Consider the following 12,399-nt stretch of genomic DNA (forward strand, 5'->3'; position numbering starts at 1 on the left):
TATTTAAGAAATTTATTGTGATGGCAGAGGGGACTACAGGGGTTGGAAGCCTTATTCCAGGCTTTGAAAAACCCCGGTGACAGGCATGGGGAAGGAAAAGGAAGGACACATCTGAAAAGTATTTTTGGAGCAGAGTAGACATTCAATTGCTGGAATGGTGAAGTGGATGCAGGGTGGGAGGGGCACCCAGGACAGGCTTTTAGCTCTGAGTCGCTCTGCAGGGGCAGCCTCTGCACCAACTTAAAATAAGAAGCTTGAAATGAAGCAGGCTTGGACAGGGAGCAGGAAGTTAATATTTAACACGGGAGTGGGAGTTGTACAAAGTTTGCTGGGATTCAAGGCAGTAATCACCGCACATAATCCTCTTAACGTGCTCTTAAATTTGGCTTGCAAGAGTTGCATTGAGAATTTTTTATTTTTTTTTTCTGTCTCCATGTTCATCAGGGGGAAAAAATGGCTGACAATTTTCTTTTTTTAGAATGTGTGTGCTCTGAATCAGTTTTTTTTTTTTTAAAGATTTATTTATTGATTATATGTAAGTACAGTGTAGCTGTCTTCAGACACTCCAGAAGAGGGAGTCAGATCTTGTTACGGATGGTTGTGAGCCACCATGTGGTTGCTGGGATTTGAACTCTAGACCTTTGGGAGAGCAGTCGGGTGCTCTTACCCACTGAGCCATCTCACCAGCCCCTGAACCAGTTTTTATATCAAAGTAATGCAGACTTGGCAGAATGAACTTGGTAGTGTTCTGTATACCATATGAAGCAGTTTAAGGAGCTTGGTTATTACTTCTTCCTTAAAGATTTGATAAAACTTGGCAACGAGTCAGTCTGGTGCTACATTTTGACTTTTGAGGAAACTTTTGGTTTCTGTCTCAGTATTGTTGATTTTTTTTTTTTTTATGGTTTTAGAGCTTTATTATAGAAAGGCAGGGGGAAAGAGAGAAGGTAGAAAAGAGAGAGAAGAAAGGCTAGAGAATAAAGAGGGAGAGAAAGGAAGAGAGAGGAGAGGAGAAGACAAAATGAGAGAGAAAGTGAGAGTGAGGAGTAAGAGCCGTCTTGTTGATTGTTATGAATCCATTTTAATCATTTATGTCCTTTTGGTTTGGTTTTGTGAGTCCTCTATGACTAGGAGTTTATTTATTTCTTCAATGCCTGCTAATGTCTTGCCAATGACTATGGAACTGAAGATGGTTAAAAACTACTTTAGAATGTTAGGAAGTGAAGCTGGCCCACGCCTTTCATTCCAGCACTCGGGAGGCTGAGCAAGGTGGAGTTCTGAGTTCGAGGCCAGCCTGGTCTACAGAGCGAGTAAAATAAATAAAAAAGACTGTTAGGAAGTTAAAAGCTATGCAAGGAGCACGTGGGAAGAATGAGTGAATGAGATGAAGACAGTGGGCAGAGAAAGGGAAAGACGAGAGAGACAACGGATGAAAGAAGGAGAAAGAAGAGGAGGGAGGGGCTGTGGGGGAAAAAGAGCAGGAGACTGGGGAAAAAATAAAGAGAAAGAACAAACACACACACACAAAAAAGAACAAACACAAAGACGACCCAACAGTATAAAAAGGTGTTGCTCTTTAAAGATTTCATTCACATTAATTTTACGTATATGGATGGATGCTTTGCCTGCGTGTATGTCTGTACCTGGTGCTCAAAGAGGTATAAGAAGCTGTCAAATCATCTGGAATTGGAGTTACAGATGGTTGTGAACTGCCATGTGGACGCTGGGGATCAAACCCTCTACAAAAGAAACAAGTGCTCTTAACAGCTGAGCTATCTCCCTGGCCCCTAAAAGAAGCTCGGGGGTGGTGGTGGTGGTGTGAAGTAGGTAAATGTAAATGTAAAAGGGGGGGGGATAAGACTTAAAAACAAAAATCCAGGGGCTGGAGAGATGGCTCAGTGTTTAAGGGCACTGACTGCTCTTCCAGAGATTCTAAGTTCAATTCCCAGCAACCACATGGTAGCTCCTAACCATCTGTAATGAGATCTGATGTCCTCTTCTGGTGTGGATACAAACCACAGCAGTGAGAACAGTGCCTGCCTTTGTGCCTTCCAGAACTCCTGCATACTGACCACCCTGGTGGAGGGGTGCAGCTGTGAGTGTCATGCACACTCCTTGAACTTTTGGCCTCTGTGGCAGTCAGCGGCAGAGGATCGACTCCAGAGAGGCAGAGGATCAACTCCAGAGACTTACCCACCCGCTGGCCTCAAGCTCAGAGCCATTAAGCTCCAGGGCCATTCTATGTGGCAGAGAACTGCGTTCAGCCACCCATCCTTTCTCTATATAATTCCCAATTTGAGCTTAGTCTCCTCTGGCCCTCTTGCTTCTGAACAACTGCCTCATGTTCCTGTGGCAGGCCAAACATTGTGGTCCCCTGAGCTGTGGGGGACTCCTGATCTCAAGACTTTAGAGTAGCTCGGTTTCAAATAAATTACCCATAAAAATGATGCATGATGCTCCTATCTAGTTCATATGTGGAGAGAGAGAGAGAGAGAGAGAGAGAGAGAGAGAGAGAGAGAGAGAGAGATCGAATGGGATTTCTCTTTACCTGACTGAGAGAGGAATCCATAGCTGGATTGGAGGCCTGAGAGGGCTGTGGGTTTGTCTTGGGGGTAGAACTGCTGGCCTCTCCTTGTCAGGGCCATCTGGTTTACTTTCTGAAGGCTACTTCTGTTTTTCTGCCCACTGCTGGGGAACTGTGCACTTGAGGTGTGTCTGACTCACCTTTTCTTCTCTGGTATCCTTCCTGGATGTCTGAAGCACTCCCCCCCGCTTTGGAATAGCATCTATTGCCAAAGACCAGCCTGGGCTTGGAGAGGGGTTCTGAGGAAGGTGTGTTTGGGGGTGGCAAGAGAAATCGAGAAATCACTTGAAGTTGATCATAGGGTACAAGCTGATAGGCTTGTGTTCTGCTTGAGACAGCTCTCTAGAGATCTCCAGACAGCTCAGTTCCTGTTAGAAAAATTCTAAAAGGGCTGTGCTCACTCTCCCAGCAGTTCTTTCTGAGTAGCTCTCTCTTGCAGGCCAAAGCCTGGTCTGTTATTTAGATATCAATTCAATCATTTGCCCAGCTTCCCTTTTGATTGTCTCATAAATCAGCATTTTACAACCTTAGCCCACTGATTCTTAAAGAAGACAGCAAGCGGGCTGGTGAGATGGCACGAGGAGAGGGCATCAGATCTCATTATAGATGGTTGTGGTTGCTGGAATTTGAACTCAGAACCTTTGGAAGAGCAGTCAGTGCTCTTAACCTCTGAGCCATCTCTCCAGCCCAAGTGCTCTTAACTGCTGAGCCATCTCTCTAGCCCTTGAAGATTATTTATTTATTTAATATGAGTATGCTGTAGCTGTTTTCAGACACACTAGAATATATATGTATATGTATATTCATATGATATATTTAAATATTTATTAATTTGTTTCATGTATGTGAGTGGACTATATATATGTATATATATAATTGGCCTGTGTGTATACACACACACACACACACACACACACACACACACACACACACATCAGCACATGCAATACTCAAGATGTCCAGAAGAGGGTATATGATCCTCTGGAACTGGAGTTAAAGACTTTCCTATGAGTTTTGGGAACCCAGCTGGAGTTCTTTCCAAAAGCAACAATTACTCTTAACCACTGAGCCATCTCTCCAGCCTCACCATCATGATTTTAAATAAATCAGCTTAAATTGTCTTTATGATCTAGAATAGTTATACCTAAAGTGTGTAGACATACTTGATGCCCACTAATGATGGTCTATTTCTTAGCAATGTTATAGATGGAATTCAGGGTCCAGCACTCTAAAAGAATCCAACCCCATACTCCTAGCCTCTGTGACCTGCAGTTATAACTAGTCCTACAGTAGTAATTTCAGTATAATTTTAATATAATTTTCATCATATTTTCTACCCTTATCACTTATTTAATATGCTGTGGTGAAATAGAGAATCCACTTCCTCATCACTGCTCATCATTAAAGGAAGTCAGGAAGGAACTTAAACAGGGCAGGATCCTGGAGGCAGGAGCTGATGCAGAGGCCATACAAGATGCTGCTTACCTACTGTCTTGTTCCTCCTGGATTGCTCATCCTTCTCTCTTATAGCACCAGAGCCATAGCCCAGGGGATGACACCACCCACAATGGACTGAGCCGTCCCCAATCAATCACTATTTAAGAAAATGCTCTATAGGCGTTTGGAAAGCTGTGTCGCGTAGGGAGGTATTTTCTCAATTGAGGCTGCCTACTCTTTGATGACTTTATCCTGTGCCACGTTGATATAACCCAAGCCAGCACAACCAACAAATATTGACATTTGATGTAACCAAAGCAATAGTGGGTGAAACCTGTTGTAACAGGACTAAGGCAGCAGCGTCAGGGTACTTTTGCTGGGTTCCTCATTGCCAACGCACTGAGGATTCAATTACATTTCTGATGGTCTTCATTAAAGAAGTAAACTTCATTAAGGGACTTCAGTCTTTAACCTTTACAAGACGACTTTTAAAAAGGCTGTGTCAGAAAACAGAGGTGTACATGAGGGTTTTCTGTTTCACGTACAGACCATTCAAGGGTGTATGGCCATTACTTATGAACTGAATCAACTCTCTCTGAATAAGAATGGCCCCCATAGGATTATATACTGAATGCTTTGTCACCAAGGAGCAGAACTGTTTTAAAAGAATTAGAAGGGTTAGGAGGTGTGGTTATATTGGAGGAAGTAAGTCACTGAGGGGTGGGTTTTGGTTTTGACATTTCAAAAGCCCACACCAGGTCCAGTCCTGTCCATCCACGTTCAATGAATCAGGATGTAGCTCTCAGCTACTTCTCCATCACCATGTCTGCCTGCATGCCATCATGCTCCCTACCATGATAATAATGAGTTAACCCTCTGAAACTGTAAGCCAGCCCCAATGAAATGACTTCTTTTATGCATTCCCTTAGTCATGGTGTCTCCTCACAGCAATAGAACAGTGACTAAGACACATAACATCTTGTTACTTGAAATAACTGACAGCTAGTCTATTAGTGCATTCCAATAACCAAGTGGCTGAGAAAGTCAGCTTACATGATGCAGTTTTATGTGGGAATCTGACTTCAGAGGTTCTGGTCCATGGAGGGCTCCATTGCATCTAGCCCTTGGTAACACAAAACATTATGGTGTGGTAGGGCAAAGTGGGTAGGTCTGAGGGTCAGTCAACGGGGTCGGCAAGAGAGAGACTAGGGACTGAGGGGCAAGAGACGTGAAGAATGGAGACAAGACAGGCTATCTGATCAAGAATCAAGTCTCAAGTCTTGAGTCTCATTTATTGAAAGGCAACTATGGATATATATGCACTCGTGGGGAGTGCAACTGGAGACACTTAACCACAAGTCCAGGATGTATAGGAGAAAAACAAGATGTTATCAGAGTGTGTTCAGCTGTGGTGGGCTCCTTGCAAAAACATCATGCTAGGAAAACAAGTCTCTCGTCAGGGTGGAAAAGGACCACCTGTAAGTAAGCAGCCAGAGGTGGCTGCAGAGCTGATAGCTGCTTCTTAAGAGTCAGCTCCCAACAGCACTAAGTTCCTTGCTTCAGTATTCAAGTAATAACATTTGAGCTTTCAAGTGAGTTAGAAATATTTTATGCAGTTCTGAGGTTGGCAGCCTCTCCATTATTAAAGACCTCCCTGATTACAGGGCGAATACTAATGAATGTGGCCTTGGCCTTGCTGGATCCCCTGCAAGAACAGAAAGTACTCTTAACTGTTGAGTCATTTCTCCGGCCACACATCACTTTTTAAAAGCAATCTTCTGGACATTTGCTACTGTGCATTTAGTAAGTTTATGGCTGCCCTTCTTCATGTAAACAGCTACCCTGGGTCTTCTCCATTCCATGATTTTTTAAATGAATATCTTGAACATTAAAAGTATTCCTGATATCTTTTCATCCTAACCTTGGAAACTATTGAGAGCTTTTGAATCCCAGCTCTTTCTTCCAAAATATTAAATATTCCTTATTGGGCCAATGAGATGGCTCAGTGGGCAAAGGCTACATAAGCTTGATAACCTGAATTTGATCCCTGGAACCCACAGCCAGGGGGAAGGAGAGGACTGTCTCCATAAAGAAGGCTGTCCTCTGATCCTCACACTTGTGCCATGGTGTGCACAAACCCAGTCCATCCCCTCTCCCCAAATTAAAGGCTGGAGTGATGACTTCATGGTTAAGAACTGTAGCCTCCCCCAGCCTCGAAGCAGGCTGATCCAGACTTTGACCTTGCTGCCACTAAAAAGGAGATTACCTAGGGAGGAGTGAACTGGTAATCACTGGAAAATTTTGCCTCTAGGTATAGCTAATATAGCTTTACATTATGTAAGAAAAAATTTTTATTGTCTCTGCTTCTATACAAGAAGCTAAGAGCTTGAATCTTTCAGTGTATATTGTTTCCTAAGTGGAAAGTATTTTTTTGTTTGTTTGTTTTTGTTTTTACGAGACAGGGTTTCTCTGTGTAGCCCTGGCTGTCCTGGAGCTCACTTTGTAGACCAGGCTGGCCTCGAACTCAGAAATCCGCCTGCCTCTGCCTCCCGAGTGCTGGGATTAAAGGCGTGCACCACCACGCCCGGCGGAAAGTATTTTAAAGCTAATGCCTCTCAAGGGAAGTTTACTTTAAATCTTTGCTCTCATACAATGAGCTTTAAAATTCTGGGGAGTAGCTGTTGCTCCAGAAAAGATTCAGAGGCAATATCTTTTTAATATTTAGGGTTTTAGTTATACTATAAAATTCTGGTACAGAAAAATCTAAGAACTTCAAAATTTTATTTTCAAAAGATTCCAGGAGATGTTAATTGGCTAAGACCTCACCTTACACTCACCACAGGAGAACTTAAGCCTTTGTTAGGTGCTATTAAGTGAGACACAAATTAACTGGCAAAGAACAAAAGGCTTTGCAGAAAATAAAGAAAGCTTTTTATAATTGTTATCAATTATAATCAATAGTAATTAAATATTAGCTGCTTATTTTAGTTGTGGTTATTAAATATGCCCATAGCAATTCTTTGGCAAGAGAAAAAAATTAATGTAAAATCATCTTTCTTTGCCTCAAAGTGAAGTTTTAACATCCTTTTAAGGCTGCTGTGGTGCTAATAAAGAATTGTAAGATAAATTTGTATATTTTAGAAAACCTATAACAAAAAATTGTGTCTTAAGAACCTGACAAAGTGTCTGTTCCTTGTTCCAAATAGCAATTAATTTGGTTATTGCAGAATATTGATATTTGGCCTATTGCACACCATCATTTAAAATAAAATTGATAATCATTATCCTAAAGATGTTAAAAATTGTTTTTATGCATGCTTTTGTATCTTCTATAAATTCATGCATGTATGCATCCCATTTACTGTGTTTAAAAACAGCCCTTCTATGGGAGAAAAGTATATGTGAATTGGATTACATGCTTATTCTTTTGAGTTTCCTCCTGCTTCAGCATAGATAATTAAGTTCTGTGCTGTAGATGGTGTTTTAAAATGTTGAATAATCAAGCTTTAATTTGTATGTTAATTATCAATGTATATCTCAGAGCTTACAATTGCTTAAAATTGTTCTTCCCTCAGATACTATAAATTCTCAAATTTGCAATGGTTTATGCATACATAACTCATAAGAAAAAATGCTGCTCCTTTAAGAAGACTGTTTTTGGACATTTAATAAAATTTTCTGGATTGTCTGGACAAGACCCCTTAAGGCAATGCCATGCTAGATTTATATCTCATGCAGATACAGGACTTACATAAGAATAATCTCATTCTTAGCCGGGCGTGGTGGCGCACGCCTTTAATCCCAGCACTCGGGAGGCAGAGGCAGGCGGATTTCTGAGTTCGAGGCCAGCCTGGTCTACAAAGTGAGTGCCAGGACAGCCAGGGCTACACAGAGAAACCCTGTCTCGAAAAACCAAAAAAAAAAAAAAAAAAAAGAATAATCTCATTCTTTATTTAATCAAAACAGTAATGGCTTAAGATAATATTTTGGTATTTTTAGAGAAGGTACATATCAAATTGTGAAAGAGTTGTTCTTGGTGTCCTCAGTTCCTACCTGTTTCCACATAATGGCGGGACCATTAGCTAATACGTGGAATGGTTCAGATTCTGTCTTAATATTGGGGAAGAGAGGGAGTGTTTCTGTTTTTTCCACAGAATGCTGCAGGAGTATGCTAGCTTCCAATGTGACAGGCTGACCTGTGAGTTCCTGAGCGCCCTGACAGTGGTTACAGGAAAGCTGTATTGAGCGCACAGAGGAGGAGGAAATCGGAGAGCAGTCACTTGCAAACAAGATGAAGAAACTTCCTATCTCTGCCATGGGCTACAGCAAGGAGAGCTGACGTGGTGTCAACTTGGGGACAACTAAAAATGATGACTCGTGAGGCAAAGGGACTGCTACAGAGTATTGGACAAGATTTTGTCAGAGACACTGTTTTTGGCCATTCAGGCCAACTCCCCTATAGCTGTAAAAACTTGTGTACCTTACCTGTATGCTATATTGTTAGATAATTTTAAGAGTTAAGATCACCAATCTTGGCAAGTCTTTTCATATTCATTGTAATTCTTGTCAATTAACTAATTGTGTAGATCCTAATTTAGATAAGAAATCTGCTGTTATGATTTTGTTAAAGAGATCTGCTTATGTTTTGCTGCCTATTAGAGTTAGGAAATGATCCTTGGTTTAAAAATCTAGGAATGCAAACTTTGAAAAGGTATCTACCACAGCTTTAGATCAGCAGCTGCATACTGCTCATTTTGTTAATGGTAAGCACAGGAATATTTCCATAGCCTTGTCAGAGCTGCATATTATAGATAAAAATTGGGGGCAAAGGTTAATGTCTTAGAAGTAGTAGTCTTAGCAATAGGGCAGGACATAGCATATATTAAGGCTAGAAAGGCAGAAATTTCAGATATTAGCAAAAGTCACTTGGACACTTGGAACATTGATGAATTGGCCAGAGATTTAAAAAACAACAACAACAACAAACAAACAAACAAAAACCTAAGTGCATTGAATCCCCTGGATTGGGTTCAATATATAATCCTACTTGCTACTATTATTGGCATTATTTTATTAGTAATCGTTGTGTTTCCACTCATCTTTAGAGCACTCCTGAGATCTGTAGCTACGATGAGGTGGGACATTCCGGAACTTCAGCAGAAATATAAAAAAGATAGGGGGAGAATGCTACACACACTCCAGTGAAGTTTGCTTGGCAGGCCGAGAGGCCTGGGAGCACTCACGAGGCAAAGAGTTTCACGGAAACTCACCTCCTGGAACTTTGGCGTTCTCATAACCTGTATACTCATACCCTATCCTCGAGTTAGTCTGGTGTATGGATCCTCCTGCTCTCTTTTAGTATTATTTTATTATAAGTGCCTTTTAAGATTGAATTCTGACATAGCTAAGCCTTTGCCAGTGTTCCAATGTCCCAGAAAACCCTTGAAGCTGACAAACTGGGAATTCAGTAGGAATTCAGTGAGAAGGTTACCTATTCAGTAACATTCAAGTTTACTTCTAGTAGAGACAGTGAAACTAATTAGGCATTACAAAGAATGAGCTAGAATAGCTCAGGGCTAGTCTGCAGAGTGATTACTTGGGACAGCAGCCAGTCTTACCCAGACAAGGGAATTCACCAGGGCCTAGCGAATAGGTGGGTTTACCATGAGAAAGTTAGGGAATCTCACTGAGACAGGTTTCTTCATTAGGCCCAAAGAAATCAGGCAGGATTATGGAGCATAAAAAAAATTTTATGCTTCGGTCCAGCTATTTTTATTATATAATCAGGGAGGAATTGTAACCTCCCCCAGCCTCGAAGCAGGCTGATCCAGACTTTGACCTTGCTGCCACTAAGAAGGAGATTGCTTAGGGGGGGAGCCTTCCGACCTAGATAGCTCTAATTGTTCTGTCACCTGCCACTGCCCTTTTCCAAGACACTGCTATCTGCTGAGAGGCCCCTGAGATATTCCAGAGGAACATCCTATCCTGCACAGGCTGGCTCCAGACACCAAGAGTGGACTGGCAGGGAATGGGCCTTCCCCCTTATAAGCACACTTTCTTAGTAAACTCGTGGGCCTTGAACAGAATCATGTCTTGGTCTCCATTATCTCTCTCACCATCTAAGTCTTTTTCAGCCCCAGCCTGCCTCCCAGGTGTATCCGGTTCAAGTAGGCTGTGGGCTGGCATACAACAAAGAACATTTGTTTCTCTTGGAAAAGCCTGGAGTTTGGTTTCCAGCACCCATGTAACAGTTCATAACCATCTGTAACTCCAGTTCCAAAGGATCCTGTGCATTCTTTCAGCCTCCATGCACATTGTACACACATGTAGTGCATAGGCATACATGTGAGGAAACACTCATACTCATAAACTAAAAATAAACACAACTTTAACATAATTAAAATTTAAATGTCCATTTTTGCTTTGTTGTATCACAGAGAAGAGAATTGTGTAGGTCAAAGCCAAAGGCAAGATGTGAGTAGGAAAGGAAAAATCGGATAATTTGTGCTTCAGTAAAACTTGAAATAGTTGTGCTTCCAAAAGAGACTATCAAGAAAGTGAAAGGAGCCAAGCAGTGATGGTGCTCACCTTTAATCCCAGCACTGGGGAAGCAGAGGCAGGTGGATCTCTGTGAGTTCAAGGCCAGCCTGATCTGCTGATCTTCTAATTTTGTCTTCCAGTTTCCTTGGTTATGTCATAGACTTCCTTTCAATCAGAGCCAATAGCATAGCTAATGAGGGAAAGGGGGAGTCATTGTAGATTTCATAAAATGAAGGGTAATATTATGTATAAAAGGCCGTAGCTGAAAGTGCCTTTGTCCTTTATCCCCACGGAGGGGGACAAAGTGAAGTGAAAAGGTGTCTCTGTGTGTATCTGGGCGTGTCCTTGACTGCCCTTCACCTTGGTTTTGAAACAGTCTTTTATTGAGCCTGTGCTCACAGATTGGCTTGCTTGGCTGGCAGGCCACACACCCCAGCATCCTTCTCCCTCTTTCCCAGGCTTTCATGGCCTGGGAGTAGAGGCCTGCCCTATCCCTTCTTGTTTTGTATGTGGATCTGGACTCAGGTCCTCATGTTTATCCACTGAGCTATGTGCCCAGCCCCTAGTTGATGTTTTTAAACTTTGATGAATAATTAACTTAGCCTACGTGTCTCCATTGCCGGCCGCTTCTACCCCTCCATGGTTGCTTGATTTCCATGTGTTAAGTGAAAAACTGAGAATGCATGTATAAAATGAGCCAAGGAAACTTCAATTCAGATCAGATGTCCTTTACCTGCCTTCTGTGTACCTGAGTAGCTCACAGATTCTCACAAAGATCCCGAATTCTAAAGACAGGCATCCCCACCCTATAAGGCTGTAGGCTGTATAACTGGGTCATACTCGAACCCAGGTCTGAGGTCCTGCTCTCTTAACAGACCCTGGCTCATTTTAGTTCAGTGTTCTTGAAAAGGAAGGATGTTGATTGTAGAGATCTTTCAAAACGTACACATGCAGGCTCTGGGTTCAAGTGTTCTGTTCCCTCACTGAGAGCATCCCTCAGTGTGTGAGAATTTTTAGCTTAGACCTTTTTGCAAATATGATGAAAACGGATTTTGTTTGTTGTTGTTTTGAGATAGATTCTCACCCTGTAGCTCAGACTGGCTGGGAACTCATTGAGTAGACCAGGCTGGCCTCAAAGTCATAGAAACCCAACTGCCTCTGCCTCCCAAGCGCTGAAGAGGATTTTAATTTTTGTTTTTGAAACAGAGTCTGGCTTCATCACCCAGGATGTCCTCAAGTTGGTCATCCTCCTTCAGCCTCCCAAATGCTGGGATTAGAGCACAGGCCTGACAACATGTGAGACTGAATTGTCTGACCTATTTGCCCATCATCTATCTCCAACTGTGTGTTGGAGTGTCAGAAGGCTCTTTCCTTAAAACAAAACCCATGCAATCCCCAGCTACTCTAGCTGAGGCAGAGGGGTACGATATTCCAAGCCAGTCTTAACTACATAGTGAAACCTTTCAAGAAACAACCCAGGGCTGGGGAATGTAGCTCAGTGGTACAGAACTTGCCTGGTATGTACCAGGTTATGAATTTGATCCCCCATAGAGCCAGAAGTACACAAAAACAAAAGACACAAAAATCTGCCCTGACGAAAGTCACTGAAGAAAACAGTTTCTCGGGATCGGAAATTTCGAAGATGATAGATGCACACATTTGATTTTATTGAGTGCCGATAGATTGTTCTTCAGAACAGTTGGGCAACTTCCAGGCTCATAAGTGCCCTTCGAGTCTCTATTTCTCTGCTTCCTAGCCAGCAGTAGATAATGCCATGCCTACTTTTACAACTTCGGTAGGGGGGTTCCTCTAGCTCGCATTTACAAATTTCATTTCAA

Source organism: Mus caroli, chromosome 19 (genome assembly GCF_900094665.2).
Source record: "Mus caroli chromosome 19, CAROLI_EIJ_v1.1, whole genome shotgun sequence".
NCBI classification, from domain to species: domain Eukaryota; kingdom Metazoa; phylum Chordata; class Mammalia; order Rodentia; family Muridae; genus Mus; species Mus caroli.